We start from the raw sequence: 19,773 nt of genomic DNA, 5'->3' as shown, positions 1-19,773 counted from the left end.
CTGGTTTTGATCAATACATTTAGGTTAGCTAGTTTAGTGTTTCAGGTGGTTTTGATCAAGACATTTAGGTTAGCTAGTTCAGTGTTTCAGGTGGTTTTGATCAAGACATTTAGGATAGCTAGTTCAGTGTTTCAGGTGGTTTTGATCAAGACATTTAGGATAGCTAGTTCAGTGTTTCAGGTGGTTTTGATCAAGCCGTTATTCATCAACTTCTCATCAAACATTCAACTTCTCTCTATGTATGGTGTTCTTCCAAAACATTGCAGTTCTGCGAGCTACAGCACTGCCAACCTGATACTAACAGAAATCTGCTCCAATCTTCCCTCTGTTTCCAAGTAAGGTAATGTTTACATTTAACATTTACATCATTTAGCAGACACTCTTATCCAGAGCGACTTACAAATTGGTGCATTCCATGCTAGATGTCCAGATTGTTAATCAGTGTTGGGGTAATGTTTACCATACTAGATGTCCAGATTGTTAATCAGTGTTGGGGTAATGTTTACCATACTAGATGTCCAGATTGTTAATCAGTGTTGGGGTAATGTTTACCATACTAGATGTCCAGATTGTTAATCAGTGTTGTGGTAATAAGAAGAAGAACAGGTGCATACTGCTAAATACTGCACCATGGAAATACAACGGCACAGCATTTGAGCTATAGAAGTGTTAAAAAGGTCGAAGTTCACTTTGAAAGCAGAAAATGCATAGATGTTTTGGTGCTTTCAAGATGGACATTTTTAAATTTCAACTGGACTTTCTGCCACTTAAGATGACTGACAGCTTGAATAGGAGCTTCCATAGATGCTCTCTTTCTGTCTATCCGTCTAGACATATTGAACCTTTCAATAGCTTCTCCATTTCCTTTCATGGTGTGTAGGCCTACACGGAGACTGACTGACTGACTGCTCGCATCAGACCTTATTCAATAGGATGTGCTGTCCTTCGAGGGACAAAGGACAGCACAAACTGATACTCAGTAGATAAGCAGCGAACGTGTTCCAAATGACACCCTATTTCATATATAGTGCACTACTTTGAGCCCTATGGGCCTCTGGTCCAAAGTAGTGCACTATTTAGGAAATAGGGTGCAATTTGGCACACAGCCAGGTGTCTGTTCCTGGTTTCAGTATAATGACAGTCAATATGAGCTGACGTTGTTGTTGTTGTTGTTGTTGTTGTTGTTCTCCAGACATCATTTAGATAGATTCATGTCTACAGATGATATCTGACATCCACAGAGTCTGACAGGGATCAGGAACATTCTTACATACCCAACAGAAACCATAGTAGAGTAAAGGACATTCAGTAGGGAGGATGTTCAACTCAATTTGCAAGTCAATTTGCCTAAGGGTACCAAATGTACGTAGAGATGACGTCAAGGGACGCTACAGGCCATAGAGATGTACTATATATAATACATTTTACATAAATATGTACTGTGTTTATCCTGTTTGTTTTTATTTCTATGACATAAGCAACAATGTCCCTGAGTAGACTCATTGATATTCAACTCTATTTGCTTTAGACTACATGGAATGTGTACGTGTGACCTTAAGGGGAAGCACAGCCCATGGGAGGTTTATCCTGTTCTAACTATACATTGGGGGGAAAAAAGTATTTAGTCAGCCACCAATTGTGCAAGTTCTCCCACTTAAAAAGATGAGAGAGGCCTGTAATATTCATCATAGGTACACGTCAACTATGACAGACAAAATGAGGAAAAAAAATTCCAGAAAATCACATTGTAGGATTTTTAATGATTTTATTTGCAAATTAGTATTTGGTCAATAACAAAAGTTTCTCAATACTTTGTTATATACCCTTTGTTGGCAATGACACAGGTCAAACGTTTTCTGTAAGTCTTCACAAGGTTTTCACACACTGTTGCTGGTATTTTGGCCCATTCCTCCATGCAGATCTCCTCTAGAGCAGTGATGTTTTGGGGCTGTCGCTGGGCAACACGGACTTTCAACTCCCTCCAAAGATTTTCTATGGGGTTGAGATCTGGAGACTGGCTAGGCCACTCCAGGACCTTGAAATGCTTCTTACGAAGCCACTCCTTCGTTGCCCGGGCGGTGTGTTTGGGATCATTGTCATGCTGAAAGACCCAGCCACGTTTCATCTTCAATGCCCTTGCTGATGGAAGGAGGTTTTCACTCAAAATCTCACGATACATGGCCCCATTCATTCTTTCCTTTACACGGATCAGTTGTCCTGGTCCCTTTGCAGAAAAACAGCCCCAAAGCATGATGTTTCCACCCCCATGCTTCACAGTAGGTATGGTGTTCTTTGGATGCAACTCAGCATTCTTTGTCCTCCAAACACGACGAGTTGAGTTTTTACCAAAAAGTTCTATTTTGGTTTCATCTGACCATATGACATTCTCCCAATCCTCTTCTGGATCATCCAAATGCACTCTAGCAAACTTCAGACGGGCCTGGACATGTACTGGCTTAAGCAGGGGGACACGTCTGGCACTGCAGGATTTGAGTCCCTGGCGGCGTAGTGTGTTACTGATGGTAGGCTTTGTTACTTTGGTCCCAGCTCTCTGCAGGTCATTCACTATGTCCCCCCGTGTGGTTCTGGGATTTTTGCTCACCGTTCTTGTGATCATTTTGACCCCACAGGGTGAGATCTTGCGTGGAGCCCCAGATCGAGGGAGATTATCAGTGGTCTTGTATGTCTTCCATTTCCTAATAATTGCTCCCACAGTTGATTTCTTCAAACCAAGCTGCTTACCTATTGCAGATTCAGTCTTCCCAGCCTGGTGCAGGTCTACAATTTTGTTTCTGGTGTCCTTTGACAGCTCTTTGGTCTTGGCCATAGTGGAGTTTGGAGTGTGACTGTTTGAGGTTGTGGACAGGTGTCTTTTATACTGATAACAAGTTCAAACAGGTGCCATTAATACAGGTAACGAGTGGAGGACAGAGGAGCCTCTTAAAGAAGAAGTTACAGGTCTGTGAGAGCCAGAAATCTTGCTTGTTTGTAGGTGACCAAATACTTATTTTCCACCATAATTTGCAAATAAATTCATAAAAAATCCTACAATGTGATTTTCTGGATTTTTTTTCTTCTCAATTTGTCTGTCATAGTTGACGTGTTCCTATGATGAAAATTACAGGCCTCTCTCATCTTTTTAAGTGCACAATTGGTGGCTGACTAAATACTTTTTTCCCCCACTGTACTTCTACAGCCCACAGCAATTATAAGTATCGTACGCATGTTGTAATAGTTCTATTTGTATGGCACAGCGTGGATGGATAGAGAGAGTCTACCTTTCTTTGCCTTCCTCTGCAGCTTTAGAGTGTCTGAAGACTTCTTCTTGATTTCACTCCGAACTTTCTTGTACTCTGTGTGGGAGGGGGGGGGGGGGGGGGGGGGGGGGAGGAGGAATGGGGTCAACAACGTGTCAGGAAACCCTAAAGCTAAGCAGAGTCAGTGGATATTATAACATTTCTGGGAGTGGTAAAAGTTGAAGTAGTTCACTGCATGATATACACGTTATTCTGTAGTTTTTACAGCCGTTAATAAACGGCTATAACTCATTGGTTCACTATTGTGCCAAATGGTGAGCTCATATGTGACTGACCCTGTCTTGTTGGTTTTGACGTGTGTTTTACTAATTGTACAATAAAACAACATTCGGGTCACACACAACAACAAAAAAAGAAGCTAAATCTAAGCAGAGAGTGAATGTTGACTGTGGTGTGCAGGGGTAAAGATTAGTATTGGAGGGTTATGGTAGTATACTATTATTACAGCAGTTTGTGGACACCTCTTCAATTTAGTGGATTCTATTTCAGCCACACCCGTTGCTGATAGGTGTATAAAATCGAGCACACAGCCATGCAATCTCCATAGACAAATATTGGCAGTAGAATGGCCTTACTGAAGAGCTCAGTGACTTTCAACGTCAAAGGATGCCACCTTTTCAACAAGTTAGTCAAATTTCTGCCCTGCTAGAGCTGTTCCGGTCAACTGTAAGTGCTGTTATTGTGAAGTGGAAACGCCTAGGAGCAACAACGGCTCAGCCGCGAAGTGGTAGGCCACACAAGCTCACAGAACGGGACCACCGAGTGCTGAAGCGCATAAAACTTTGTGACTAGCTCGTTCCAACTTTGTGGCAACATTTTGGGGAAGGCCCTTTCCTGTTTCAGCATGACAATGCCATACAGAAATATTTTATCGAGATCGGTGTGGAAGAACTTGACTGGCCTGCACACAGCCCTGACCTCAACCCCATCGAACACCTTTGGGATGAATTGGAACGCCGACTGCGAGCCAGGCCTAATCGCCCAACATCAGTGCCCGACCTCACTAATGCTCTTGTGGCTGAATGGAAGCAAGTCCCCGCAGCAACAATGTTCCAACATCTAGTGGAAAGCCTTCCCAGAAGAGTAGAGGCTGTTATAGCAGCAAAACGGGGGACCAACTCCATATTAATGCCCATGATTTTGGAATGAGATGTTCGACGAGCAGGTGTCCACATACTTTTGGTAATGTAGTGTATGGTTAAATTATTATATATCTATATGTTATGATGGTACCTTTGGCGTGGTCCTTATCCAGAGTGTTGGTTCCTCTCTTCCACTCCTCCATCTGATCCTGTAGAGGGTTGATTAGGCAGTCCATGAAAGCCCTGCAGGTCACAGCAATCCCAAAGGTGAGAAACATTAGAAATCCAGTATTGTTTATTAGGATCTCTTCTAGCCCACCAAAAGGCTAGTCTTTCAGTAGACCTAGATTATTTACTGTGATTCAATACCCTAGAACCAACCAACCTAGAGAATCCTTAGAACATTCAAATGGTCAATAGTTCTCTCAGACCAGAGGGGCGGGGCATAGTGGTGATGTGATGTTATAGTTCTCCCAGACCAGAGGGGCGGGGCATAGTGGTGATGTGATGTTATAGTTCTCCCAGACCAGAGGGGCGGGGCATAGTGGTGATGTGATGTTATAGTTCTCCCAGACCAGAGGGGCGGGGCATAGTGGTGATGTGATGTTATAGTTCTCCCAGACCAGAGGGGCGGGGCATAGTGGTGATGTTATAGTTCTCTCAGACCAGAGGGGCGGGGCATAGTGGTGATGTTATAGTTCTCCCAGACCAGAGGGGCGGGGCATAGTGGTGATGTGATGTTATAGTTCTCCCAGACCAGAGGGGCGGGGCATAGTGGTGATGTTATAGTTCTCCCAGACCAGAGGGGCGGGGCATAGTGGTGATGTTATAGTTCTCCCAGACCAGAGGGGCGGGGCATAGTGGTGATGTGATGTTATAGTTCTCCCAGACCAGAGGGGCGGGGCATAGTGGTGATGTTATAGTTCTCCCAGACCAGAGGGGCGGGGCATAGTGGTGATGTTATAGTTCTCCCAGACCAGAGGGGCGGGGCATATTGGTGATGTGATGTTATAGTTCTCTCAGACCAGAGGGGCGGGGCATAGTGGTGATGTTATAGTTCTCTCAGACCAGAGGGGCGGGGCATAGTGGTGATGTTATAGTTCTCCCAGAGGGGCGGGGCATAGTGGTGATGTTATAGTTCTCCCAGACCAGAGGGGCGGGGCATAGTGGTGATGTTATAGTTCTCCCAGACCAGAGGGGCGGGGCATAGTGGTGATGTGATGTTATAGTTCTCCCAGACCAGAGGGGCGGGGCATATTGGTGATGTGATGTTATAGTTCTCCCAGACCAGAGGGGCGGGGCATAGTGGTGATGTTATAGTTCTCCCAGACCAGAGGGGCGGGGCATAGTGGTGATGTTATAGTTCTCCCAGACCAGAGGGGCGGGGCATAGTGGTGATGTGATGTTATAGTTCTCCCAGACCAGAGGGGCAGGGCATAGTGGTGATGTTATAGTTCTCCCAGACCAGAGGGGCGGGGCATAGTGGTGATGTGATGTTATAGTTCTCCCAGACCAGAGGGGCGGGGCATAGTGGTGATGTGATGTTATAGTTCTCCCAGACCAGAGGGGCGGGGCATAGTGGTGATGTTATAGTTCTCCCAGACCAGAGGGGCGGGGCATAGTGGTGATGTTATAGTTCTCCCAGACCAGAGGGGCGGGGCATAGTGGTGATGTGATGTTATAGTTCTCCCAGACCAGAGGGGCGGGGCATAGTGGTGGTGTTATAGTTCTCCCAGACCAGAGGGGCGGGGCATAGTGGTGATGTTATGTTATAGTTCTCCCAGAGGGGCGGGGCATAGTGGTGATGTGAGCCAGGCAGCTGAGAATAATATTAGATCCTGGCTCCATGTCTGGACACATATTGTTACACACAGACAGACAGAGACAGAATGTGTGTGTGTGTGTGTGTGTGTCTGTGTGTGTGCGTGTGTGTCTGTGTGTGTGCGTGTGTGTGTGTGTCTGTGCGTGTGTGTGTGTGCGTCTGTGCGTGTGTGTGTGTGCGTCTGTGCGTGTGTGTGTGTGTGCGTCTGTGCGTGTGTGAGTGTGTGTCTGTGCGTGTGTGTGTGTGTGTGTTTGTGCGTGTGTGTGTGTATGTGTATGTGTGTGTGTGTGTGTGTCTGTGTGTGTGTGTGCGTGCATCTGTGCGTGTGTGTGTCTGTGCGTGTGTGTGTGTGTGTGTCTGTGCGTGTGTGTGTGTGTGTGTGTGTTTGTGCGTGTGTGTGTGTGTATGTGTGTGTATGTGTGTGTGTCTGTGTGTAGCTAGGCTTGACCACAGGCACCTAGGTTTACTATTGCACACCGTCACAGCCATGGAGACGCAAGAAGAATTTCTCCAAAATGCCTTGAAGAAATTAGAGATCCCCCTGTGTGACTGTTTGTGTGTCGCGGACCAGACATGCCCCTGAGACAGTGGAATGCTGGGAAAGAGTAGAATCGGCTGAGCTGGGTGACATTCTACAGACTCATCACTAATGTCTCGCTTTAACAACACTGTTACACACACACACACACACACACACACACACACACACACACACTTCTTAATTTCATTCAAAGTGACACAATCAAATGGTATCAATCAATGGTAAATGATGTTCAAGTAGTCCCATTGTAAATGAGAAAATCCTTACATTGAAAACTGTCTCAGCTTGGCCTCGATGCTTCTGTGTCTCATACACATCCTGGTTAGAGCTGAACCAATGTCTCTGGTACCTCCTGTAACAGACAAACAATACATCCTGGTTAGAGCTGAACCAATGTCTCTGGTACCTCCTGTAACAGACAAAAGGGTCTCGTTTTCAGATGAGCCCTGCATAAATACATCAAACATATATACAACATACAACATACAAAGTTACAAAACATGTTAAGAAAAACAGACACATTTATCAACATAGAGGTCTCTGATCATTACTCTGAACTGACCCAGGGGGACCAGAACATCTCATTTCAGAGAGCTGTGTAATTTGTTCCACATAAATGGCACAAAAAACCTAAAAGCAGCTTTAACCAACTCTGTGGAGACCGAAGGGGCCTCCAGTGTTATCCAAGCCAGTGACCGGGTTTGGTAATTTGGAAGTCTAAATTGAATTAATGATGATAGATAGATAGGACGTTTCTGCATGGGTGCTTTGTAAATAAACACTAGAGAATGCAGCTCTCTCCTTACAGACAAAGGAGCCCAACCCACTTTTTGATACAAAACACAATGGTGTGTTCTAGAACCATCATCAGTAATAAACCTAAGGGCACAATGGTGAGTTCTAGAACCATCACCAGTGATAAACCTAAGGGCACAATGGTGAGTTCTAGAACCATCACCAGTAATAAACCTAAGGGCACAATGGTGAGTTCTAGAACCATCACCCGTAATAAACCTAAGGGCACAATGGTGAGTTCTAGAACCATCACCAGTAATAAACCTAAGGGCACAATGGTGAGTTCTAGAACCATCACCCGTAATAAACCTAAGGGCACAATGGTGAGTTCTAGAACCATCACCAGTAATAAACCTAAGGGCACAATGGTGAGTTCTAGAACCATCACCCGTAATAAACCTAAGGGCACAATGGAAAACAGATGATAGATGCTGCTGCATGCATATAGTTAATATCCCCAGAATCTAAAATAGACCTAAAAGTGGCCTGGACAATTTCCTTTCTATTAACAAAAGTCAGACATGCTTTGTTTCTGTAAAAGAAACCAACCTTGAACTTCAGCTTCTTCACCAGCTCAGTGACATCTTTTTTAAATTGCAGTTTGTCATCAAGCCAAATATCAAGATATTTGTAGGAAGGAACTCGCTCAATTTGTGTACCGTTCAAACTAGTCATTACAAATTCATTTAAATCTGGGTTATGGGACCTAGAAAAAATGCATGCATTTAGTTTGGTTTGCATTTAGCCCTAACTTCAGATCCAATAGTGACCTCTGCAGTGCTAGAACATCTGATTTCAATGGAGCAATGGAATACAACACTATCATATATTTTTTATACAGCATTTAACAAGGTTATTTATATAAACAAGACACAAACAATATATCCCCATGAGAAACTTCATAAGAATAGACTTCACATAAAATACCTCCCAACACAATGCCGTAGTGATAGACTGGCTGTAACAGACATCAGAGTGAGGTAGTAATAGTCTGTCTGGAAGAAACAGACAATAGAAACTAAAATGCCAAGAGGTCAAACGTTCAGTTTCACAGAGTGTCATAGCATTTTAAAAAAACAAGTCCTATTAGTGCTGATCTGTACTGGGGTCAAAGAAGGGTAGCATCCCAAATGGTACTATATTCCCTATATAGTGCACTACTTTTGACCTGGCCCCATAGAGCTCTGGTCAAGAGTAGTGCACTATATAGGGAATAGGGTTCTATTTGGGACGAAGGTAAAAGCATCTATAGAGACAGACTCAGAGCTAGTACCTCAGTCTGACCATGACACAGCAGAGAGAGAGAGAGAGAGAGAGAGAGGTAAATGAGGTGGAGAGAGAGAGAGGTAAATGAGGTGGAGAGAGAGAGAGAGGTAAATGAAGTGGAGAGAGAGAGAGAGAGAGAGAGAGGTAAATGAGGTGGAGAGAGAGAGAGAGAGGTAAATGAGGTGGAGAGAGAGAGAGAGGTAAATGAGGTGGAGAGAGAGAGAGAGAGGTAAATGAAGTGGAGAGAGAGAGGTAAATGAGGTGGAGAGAGAGAGAGAGAGGTAAATGAGGTGGAGAGAGAGAGAGAGAGATAAATGAGGTGGAGAGAGAGAGAGAGAGCGAGAGGTAAATGAGGTGGAGAGAGAGAGAGAGAGGTAAATGAGGTGGAGAGAGAGAGAGAGAGCGGTAAATGAGGTGGAGAGAGAGAGAGAGAGGTAAATGAGGTGGAGAGAGAGAGAGAGAGAGAGAGAGGTAAATGAGGTGGAGAGAGAGAGAGAGAGGTAAATGAGGTGGAGAGAGAGAGAGGTAAATGAGGTGGAGAGAGAAAAAAAAGTAGAGGGGAGCTAAATGAGGGAGAGATTGGAGAGACAGAGAGGGAGGGAGGGGACAGGCCTGGAATTTCATGATTTCAGGGGCAAGGCGATCAAGAGGTGCCCAATCTGCCAGGGCACCAAGGCATCTGCCACGGCACCAAGGCCATTAACCAAAATAGCCAATTAAATTGTTTTGAAAACCAAAAAACACTAGATGTTCTGTTAAAAAAAACATAAGTGTATGTAAATGTACATAAATAATGAATTAGCCAACCTGTCAAAGTGCAGGTGATAGACTATGGTTATTGGCTACAGTCTGTCATGTCCAGACCGATGCTGACAGGAGGGCAGCGCCAGGAAATGTAGCAGGCTAAACGGCAGCCATGTTGGACAGATACAGTATAATATAGGATAAATAATATTAAGGTCTAAAGGCTTGATTCTGTCATACTCGAGGCACTGTTCGTTCAGATAGGAGAGACAGGCCAGTGCATGTTGCGCACAGCAACATCACCCACTTTGCAATCTGAGCGGAGGCAGGCAGTCAACATTTTAAAACTATTTAACCATAAACATAATTGTTTAAAACCTTGACGTGTTTGTTTGTATTTTTTACGAGGCATGTCTTAACGTGTTCCGACCATAGGAATGTTAAGGGGATTCTTTTATAAACACTTCCTCATAGCCATGGAAACCAGTATTTCTCTCATGTTCGCTCGTATTTGCGGTGCGCTTTGGAGAACTGTGTTTTCCAGCTAATTGCATTTTGGAACATTTGTGCTTATAGCCTACCGCCGTTTGCATTACGGCCACACAAGGCCATGGCCGTCGATGCCGCCGGGAAACTCGAGGACTGGGAGAGGAGAGTAGCAATGAGGTGCCACAACACGCTTGTCAAATTCCTCCAGGGGTACCTAGCCAACACAAAGGCCCCTGGTCCCCAAAACACTGAAAGGCCGTCCATGGTCCCCCAAAAACACTGAAAGATCCCAGCAGCTGTACGACCCCCCAGACCCAGGGGCTGAGCTGCAGCCAGCGGACGGACACATTGTTCTCCCTTGACAGGGACTCCCTCCCAGGGTATTGTTCCCTGTTCTGTTCCCCTCTCTCTGCCTTCGTCAACAGGACAGAGCAGCTGTGACAGGACGCGGCCCTGCTGGACTACGACACTCCATTAACTCAGGCTCTGCAGCTAACAGTGCTCTAACGTAGACACTGACACGACTCACAGGGAACACTACTGCTGAAGTTGCCAGGTCCCAGATCTGAATGTGCTTTAGCTTTAACCAACTCCTCTATTATATAGAGCTTGGCTAGAGCACATCGGCCTATAGGTCTAGGAGCAAGCTGGTAGTAGCATAAAGGTTACTCACTATAATGCCCTACAAGGCAGGTTTCATTTGCCTTGGCTAGCCTTGCAGCCGCCCGTTCACCTCTATGCCTGGGCTCAAAAACGCCAGACCACGCTATGACTAACTAATCTGCTTGGAGATTAATTAGATTTTTTTTTAAAAAAAAGGCCTTTTACAAATCACTTCCTCTGGTTTAAAGAGGTATTAACGCTTATTAACGCTGCCGGATCCCATTTAGGCTAACACACAGACAGACAGACGTGTGTGTACAGTATGGGTGTACAGTTGGTGTTTAGCTGGGCACGTGGTCCATGTATCCATGCCCAGACCATGGCAGTAAAGCCTCACCAGAACCCTAAAACCAGCGGGAGGGCCTCCTTTAGACCAGTCAACACTGCAAGCCAGATGAGAGGCTTGACATTGACGGGAAGGACCATTGTCTGTCCTCAGTGCCCTGCCCTGTGTGAGTGAAGGTCTGTTCTGTTTAACCCTGCGTGGAGCACACTGCTCTACTGTGGAATGAATGAGCAGCTCTGCAGGACGGGACTGCAAATCACTGCCAGAAACTCACTTAGACCTACTGCTTTTGTTGGAGCTTGTATGGTAGTGGTGGGGGTAGATTTGGGGGTGGAGGGTGATTTGTTAACAGCTAATAATAACCCCACAATAACCCATCTTTGCCCCCTTGATACAGGGTTGGATCTCAGCCCCCTTGATACAGGGTTGGATCTCAGCCCCCTTGATACAGGGTTGGATCTCAGCCACCTTGATACAGGGTTGGATCTCAGCCCCCTTGATACAGGGTTGGATCTCAGCCCCCTTAATACAGGGTTGGATCTCAGCCCCCTTGATACAGGGTTGGATCTCAGCCCCCTTGATACAGGGTTAGATCTTAGCCCCCTTGATACAGGGTTGGATCTCAGCCCCCTTGATACATGGTTGGATCTCAGCCCCCTTTATACAGGGTTGGATCTCAGTCCCCTTGATACAGGGTTGGATCTTAGCCCCCTTGATACAGGGTTGGATCTTAGCTCCCTTGATACAGGGTTGGATCTTAGCCCCCTTGATACAGGGTTGGATCTTAGCCCCCTTGATACAGGGTTAGATCTCAGCCCCCTTGATACAGGGTTGGATCTCAGCCCCCTTGATACAGGGTTGGATCTCAGCCCCCTTGATACATGGTTGGATATCAGCCCCCTTGATACAGGGTTGGATCTTAGCCCCCTTGATACAGGGTTAGATCTTAGCCCCCTTGATACAGGGTTGGATCTCAGCCCCCTTGATACAGGGTTGGATCTCAGCCCCCTTGATACAGGGTTGGATCTCAGCCCCCTTGATACAGGGTTGGATATCAGCCCCCTTGATACAGGGTTGGATCTCAGCCCCCTTGATACAGGGTTAGATCTTAGCCCCCTTGATACAGGGTTGGATCTCAGCCCCCTTGATACAGGGTTGGATCTCAGCCCCCTTGATACAGGGTTGGATCTTATCCCCCTTTATACAGGGTTGGATCTCAGCCCCCTTGATACAGGGTTGGATCTTAGCCCCCTTGATACAGGGTTGGATCTTAGCCCCCTTGATACAGGGTTGGATCTATGGGCGGCAGGTAGCTTAGTGGTTAAGAGCGTTGTGCCAGTAACCGAAAGGTCGCTGGTTCTAATCCCCGAGCTGACTAGGTGAAAAATCTGTCGATGTGCCCTTGAGCAAGGCACTTAACCCTAATTGCTCCTGTAAGTCGCTCTGGATAAGAGCGTCTGCTAAATGACTAAAATGTAAAATGTTAGCCCCCTTTATACAGGGTTGGATCTCAGCCCCCTTGATACAGGGTTGGATCTCTGGATCCAGGAGGGGATTGGTTGTCTCTGCTTTAACCAATAAGCTTGATCTTGCAAGCTAGCCACTTAGCTAGCAAACCAAATGCATAGCTGGAGCCCTGGAGATAATTGATTTGGCACATCTTAGATAGTTACACTTATAGTTATAAAATATTTAGCTGGCAAACATTAGTAGTGAATTTCGAGTGTAACCTGATCACCTCTCTTGCGCTGCACATCAGTGGGTTGTCACGTCACTAAGCTTCCGTTTGCTCCGTGTGGTCTTTGTAAACAAACATACACTATCTATACAAAAGTATGTGGACACCCCTTCAAATTACAAACTGCCTCTGGAAGCAACTTCAGCACAAGAACTGTTCGTCGGGAGCTTCATGAAATGGGTTTCCCATCCGAAATGGGGATCACAAGCCTAAGATCACCATGCGCAATTCCAAGCGTCGGGTGGAATGGTGTAAAGCTCGCCGCCATTGGACTCTGGAGCAGTGGAAACGTGTTCTCTGGATTGATGAATCACGCTTCACCATCTGGCAGTCTGACGGACAAATCTGGGTTTGGCGGATACCATGAGAACGCTACCTGCCCCAATGCATAGTGCCAACTGTAAAGTTTGGTAGAGGAGGAATAATGGTCTGGGGCTGTTTTTCATGGTTCAGGCTAGGCCCCTTAGTTAACTGTGAATGGAAATCTTAACGCTACAGCATACAATGACATTCTAGACGATTCTGTGCTTCCAACTTTGTGGCAACAGTTTGGGGAAGGCCCTTTTCTGTTTCAGCATGACAATGCCCCTGTGTACAAAGGTCCATACAGAAATGGTTTGTCGAAATTGGTGTGGAAGAACTTGACTGGCCTACACAGAGCCCTGACCTCAACCCCATCAAACACCTTTGGGATGAAATGGAACGCCAACTGCGAGCCAGGCCTAATCGCCCAACATCAGTGCCCGACCTCACTAATGCTTTTGTGGCTGAATGGAAGCAAGTCCCCGCAGCAATGTTCCAACATCTAGAGGAAAGGCTTCCCAGAAGAGTGGAGGTTGTTATAGCAGCAAAGGGGGGGGGACCAACTCCATATTAATGCCCATGATTTTGAAATGAGATATTCGACGAGCAGGTGTCCATATACTTTTGGTCATGTGGTGTACCTCGGCATACGGTATACTGCTAAACACACTGCTACTGTGCTTGTAAAGACTTTAGACAAAACCACCAGCTTGACCAACCATGTAATGAAACACTTTTATGGCGGTACAGTATAACGCAGTCGGAAATGACACTGTATGTTTACAGACACTTAGAATGACAGAAAAATACATACATGGACAAAGACAGACTGCAATAGAAGTTCACAGATGTCATTCAGTCTCACTATTCTGATAATAAAGAAGTGACTTTTCTCCTGAAATGAACTGGAAAATGTGTAAAGATATGTAGAGTTAATGTGACAAAATAGTTTCTCTGTTATTCTTTCACAATCTCATTATCTTGACGACAAGGAGGTCAGTCTCTAGTCTCATAAGAGCACTGTCTGTAACACCGAGTTGTGAACCCTGATTGTTTTCACTCAATCCCTCTCTGTCTCTCACTCTGTCTGCCTGTCTGCCTGTCTGTCTGTCTGTCTGTCTGTCTGTCTGTCTGTCTGTCTGTCTGTCTGTCTGTCTGTCTGTCTGTCTGTCTGTCTCTCTGTCTGCCTGTCTGCCTGTCTCTCTGTCTGCCTGCCTGTCTGTCTGTCTGTCTGTCTGTCTGCCTGCCTGTCTGTCTGTCTGTCTGTCTGTCTGTCTGTCTGTCTGTCTGTCTCTCTCTCTGTCTGTCTGCCTGTCTGTCTGTCTGTCTGCCTGTCTGTCTGTCTCTCTGTCTGTCTGAACTAAAAGCAGCAGCAGAACCCACAACCTCAGCTCCGCCTGAGACACAGTCCACCTCTTGTTTCTGCTTAAAATAAATATACAGTCGAGAGAGAGAGAGAGAGAGAGAGAGAGAGAGAGAGAGAGAGAGAGAGAGAGAGAGAGAGAGAGAGGGAGAGAGAGAGAGAGAGAATTTATAACTGCGAGAGAGAGCTCCCTTTACTCCTCAACTCTTTTTATTTTAGCCCCTTTATGAGTTGCTGTCACTTAACCCCCTTTCCCTCAGATTGACTAGCTGTTATTTGAGAGGGTGTGGTGGCAGTAGGAGGTACAACCCTCCCTTTCATACAACACAGTCAGGAACAATAATACAATACAGCAATATTGATAGTCCTCCTATGGTGATAGAGCCACAGTGATATTTTTCCTATGGTGTGGCCCTACTGAACAGAACCCTGGCATAAGGAAGCTACCCCAGTGTGGGTTGGAGCTCTACCTAGCTGTAGAGGAGATGATCCACCTCCTCTGGCTCTAGCACAAAGCTCAGCTTCTAACACATGACACACATGATCCCTTCTTACACGAGAGGACATGCATTCTGGCAGTCATGCTGGCAGCCCTTCCTGTATAACAAGCCCTTCCTGTATAGCAAGCACTTCCTGTATAACAAGCCCTTCCTGTATAACAAGCCCAACCCTTCCTGTATAACAAGCCCTTCCTGTATAAAAGCCCAGCCCTTCCTGTATAAAAGCCCAACCCTTCCTGTATAAAAGCCCAGCCCTTCCTGTATAAAAGCCCAGCCCTTCCTGTATAAAAGCCCAGCCCTTCCTGTATAAAAGCCCAGCCCTTCCTGTATAAAAGCCCAACCCTTCCTGTATAAAAGCCCAACCCTTCCTGTATAAAAGCCCAGCCCTTCCTGTATAAAAGCCCAGCCCTTCCTGTATAAAAGCCCAACCCTTCCTGTATAACAAGCCCAACCCAGAGTCTTTACATTCACCATAACAGAAGACTTGTTCGTTCGTGGTTGTTCAATTTTTTTCACCAAAACAAACAAACATGCCATAAAAATGGCTTTCATTAGTTCTACTGACAGGACACACTAATTCCAGTTTTAGATGGAACAGAGAGGAACAGAGAGGAACAGAGCTGAGTTTTTAATTGTGTAGTCTGGTGTTTCTCACGCCATCCATTGGTTTGAGCCTTTAGCCAAGACAGCAGGGGGAAGCTGGGCTCTGGCCTCCACTATGATTGGCTAGTTCCTTTGGTAGACGGAGGCAGAATGTGTGTGCGTGTGTTAGAATGTGGTGGTTCTGCGCTCTTCAAGGGTCTCTCTGGGTGAGAGAACCTTGGCTCCCGTCTGTTTTACCCCCAGTGAAACAGATTACAGCCACTGGTAGGAAACACATGGTGGCTGGCCTCGATGCGCTCTAGCTAAAAGCAGCAGTACTCAAGAGGCCGTGCTGAGACATGCTGAAACACCTCAGCCATTACATGAGGAGACAATCAATCTAAAGATCAATTGAACTGGACATGGATGGATCCTATATACCATACAATTCAGTATCCTAGCTGAAGTGACTGGTATTGAACTAGCACTTCAATTGAATTAATGAATCGCCCACAAGTGGAGTCAGCGTAGGAGTGTTCAGTCAGCAGGTGTATTCCAGGGTTAATAGTGTAGTCAGCGTGGGAGTGTTCAGTCAGCAGGTGTATACCAGGGTTAATAGTCTAGTCAGCGTGGGAGTGTTCAGTCAGCAGGTGTATTCCAGGGTTAATAGTCTAGTCAGCGTGGGAGTGTTCAGTCAGCAGGTGTATACCAGGGTTAATAGTGTAGTCAGCGTGGGAGTGTTCAGTCAGCAGGTGTATACCAGGGTTAATAGTGTAGTCAGCGTGGGAGTGTTCAGTCAGCAGGTGTATACCAGGGTTAATAGTCTAGTCAGCGTGGGAGTGTTCAGTCAGCAGGTGTATACCAGGGTTAATAGTGTAGTCAGTGTGGGAGTGTTCAGTCAGCAGGTGTATACCAGGGTTAATAGTGTAGTCAGTGTGGGAGTGTTCAGTCAGCAGGTGTATACCAGGGTTAATAGTCTAGTCAGCGTGGGAGTGTTCAGTCAGCAGGTGTATACCAGGGTTAATAGTGTAGTCAGCGTGGGAGTGTTCAGTCAGCAGGTGTATACCAGGGTTAATAGTGTAGTCAGTGTGGGAGTGTTCAGTCAGCAGGTGTATACCAGGGTTAATAGTGGAGTCAGCGTGGGAGTGTTCAGTCAGCAGGTGTATACCAGGGTTAATAGTGTCTCATGGCTTCTTCCTCTACTTATATAGTCATGGCTAGCCAATGTGTCATTTATGGTTTGGGAGCAGAAGTAGGTGTTGTTCCCCCTCTGAGGAGATATCACAGTTCATTGGCCTCATCAAAGAAGCATTTTTTTCTCTCTCTCTCTCTCTCTCTCTCTCTCTCTCTCTCTCTCTCTCTCTCTCTCTCTCTCTCTCTCTCTCTCTCTCTCTCTCTCTCTCTCTCTCTCTCTCTCTCTCTCTCTCTCTCATCTAATTGATAATAAACAAAAGACATTTGAAATTAACAATAAAAAATTAACAGTAAACATTACACTCACAAAAGTTCCAAAGGAATAAAGACATTTCAAATGTCATATTATGGCTATATACAGTGTTGTAATGATGTGCAAATAGTTCAAGCACAATGGTGTTTGTTCTTCACTGGTTGCCCTTTTCTTGTGGCAACAGGTCACAAATCTCTCTCCCACTCTATCGATCTCTGCTTCCCTCACTCCCCCCCCCCCCCCCCCCCCCCCCTCCCCCCAGTGCATCCAGGGTGAAACCAACCCATAAACCACACACTTACTCCACCAGCCTCCCTCCCTCCATTCCTCCCCTCCTGCCTGCCATCTCTTCTGCTTACCTCATAGAAAACAGAGGTTATTCAGTTCACCTCCCCTGCTGCCTACTGCAGGGCTGCCAGTCCACAGACAGTGTCAAGTGGAGACCAGTGTCTGACTTTGTCAGTGTTCCAAATTGCCCCCTATTATCCATTTAGTGCACTACCTTTGACCAGGGCCCCTTGCAAAAGAGTCCTTGGGTCTCAATGGGACTCCCCTGCTAAAATAAAAGGTTACATTATGGGAATAGGGTGCCATTTGGGATGCAAGCCCGTCTCTGGCCTCTCAGACTCGAGGGAGCGGTGACAAGGTGAGAGTTGACAGAATAGTACTGTGTTGTCGCTAAGGTGCATGAACAGAACAGAGCTAGAATAGTCTACTGTCGCTAACCTGACTTTCCAGAAGAGCAAACTGAAGAGGACGAAATTCAAGACAATATTCAGCAACTCTTGGAAGGCAACTGAAGTGGACTTTAAAAAAAATATGTATTTATTGTTACAACCAACGCGGATCAGAAGGGACACAGGGTGACGGTGTTGACAGTGGAGACTGCTGATAGGTCAGATTCCCCCGGCCCGGTCGCAGGACCTGCCTGGTCTCCATGTTGACAGAATGTCTGCATGGACCTGGGGGAGTTCTGTTACCCCTCGGCCCCTGAGCAGCAGAGAGAGACTAATCTGGCCTATCAGTGTGTGTGTGTGTGTGTGTGTGTGTGTGTGTGTGTTCCTCTGTTCCTCTGTGCCCCCTGGCTCCAGCCCTCTAATTAGCAGTAGATAGTAGGCTGTGTGCTGCAGTGGTTCCTATCATCATTTTGTCTTATGCTGAGTGGGTGTCCCAGAAAACCGTCACTGATGATAGAGGATACTGTCAGGGGACTCTATCTAGCTGCTGTTACATACTGTACTGTACTGTCAGTACCCTGGGGGTCTATCTAGCTGCTGTTACATACTGTACTGTACTGTCAGTACCCTGGGGTCTATCTAGCTGCTGTTACATACTGTACTGTCAGTACCCTGGGGCTCTATCTAGCTGCTGTTACATACTGTACTGTACTGTCAGTACCCTGGGGCTCTATCTAGCTGCTGTTACATACTGTACTGTCAGTACCCTGGGGCTCTATCTAGCTGCTGTTACATACTGTACTGTACTGTCAGTACCCTGGGGCTCTATCTAGCTGCTGTTACATACTGTACTGTCAGTACCCTGGGGGTCTATCTAGCTACTGTTACATACTGTACTGTCAGTACCCTGGGGGTCTATCTAGCTGCTGTTACATACTGTACTGTCAGTACCCTGGGGCTCTATCTAGCTGCTGTTACATACTGTACTGTCAGTACCCTGGGGCTCTTTCTAGCTGCTGTTACATACTGTACTGTCAGTACCCTGGGGGTATATCTAGCTGCTGTTACATACTGTACTGTCAGTACCCTGGGGGTCTATCTAGCTGCTGTTACATACTGTACTGTCAGTACCCTGGGGCTCTATCTAGCTGCTGTTACATACTGTACTGTACTGTCAGTACCCTGGGGGTCTATCTAGCTGCTGTTACATACTGTACTGTCAGTACCCTGGGGGTCTATCTAGCTGCTGTTACATACTGTACTGTCAGTACCCTGCGGCTCTATCTAGCTGCTGTTACATACTGTACTGTCAGTACCCTGGGGGTCTATCTAGCTGCTGTTACATACTGTACTGTCAGTACCCTGGGGGTCTATCTAGCTGCTGTTACATACTGTACTGTACTGTCAGTACCCTGGGGCTCTATCTAGCTGCTGTTACATACTGTACTGTACTGTCAGTACCCTGGGGGTCTATCTAGCTGCTGTTACATACTGTACTGTCAGTACCCTGGGGGTCTATCTAGCTGCTGTTACATACTGTACTGTCAGTACCCTGGGGGTCTATCTAGCTGATGTTACATACTGTACTGTCAGTACCCTGGGGATCTATCTAGCTGCTGTTACATACTGTACTGTCAGTACCCTGGGGGTCTATCCAGCTGCTGTTACATACTGTACTGTCAGTACCCTGGGGGTCTATCTAGCTGCTGTTACATACTGTACTGTCAGTACCCTGGGGGTCTATCTAGCTGCTGATACATACTGTACTGTCAGTACCCTGGGGGTCTATCTAGCTGCTGTTACATACTGTACTGTCAGTACCCTGGGGCTCTATCTAGCTGCTGTTACATACTGTACTGTCAGTACCCTGGGGCTCTATCTAGATGCTGTTACATACTGTACTGTCAGTACCCTGGGGCTCTATCTAGCTGCTGTTACATACTGTACTGTCAGTACCCTGGGGCTCTATCTAGCTGCTGTTACATACTGTACTGTACTGTCAGTACCCTGGGGCTCTATCTAGCTGCTGTTACATACTGTACTGTACTGTCAGTACCCTGGGGGTCTATCTAGCTGCTGTTACATACTGTACTGTACTGTCAGTACCCTGGGGGTCTATCTAGCTGCTGTTACATATTGTACTGTACTGTCAGTACCC

General features: G+C 46.2%; 1 long non-coding RNA gene across 1 annotated transcript; it reads right to left on the bottom strand.

The window, feature by feature from the left end:
* Positions 1-3,177: 3,177 nt before the first annotated feature.
* LOC311117941 lies at positions 3,178-7,179 on the bottom strand. The gene is made up of 3 exons (XR_014611737.1): positions 7,030-7,179; positions 4,551-4,642; positions 3,178-3,353 (listed from the first exon to the last, which is right to left on the bottom strand). It is a non-coding gene; the product is annotated as an uncharacterized lncRNA (long non-coding RNA).
* Between the last annotated feature and the right edge of the window lie 12,594 nt (positions 7,180-19,773).

Source organism: Coregonus lavaretus (assembly GCF_964263955.1).
Source record: "Coregonus lavaretus genome assembly, contig: HAP1_SCAFFOLD_7204, whole genome shotgun sequence".
Taxonomy (NCBI): domain Eukaryota; kingdom Metazoa; phylum Chordata; class Actinopteri; order Salmoniformes; family Salmonidae; genus Coregonus; species Coregonus lavaretus.
Note: the sequence above shows the minus strand (reverse complement) of the source record. Positions and strands in the feature narration are given on the sequence as shown.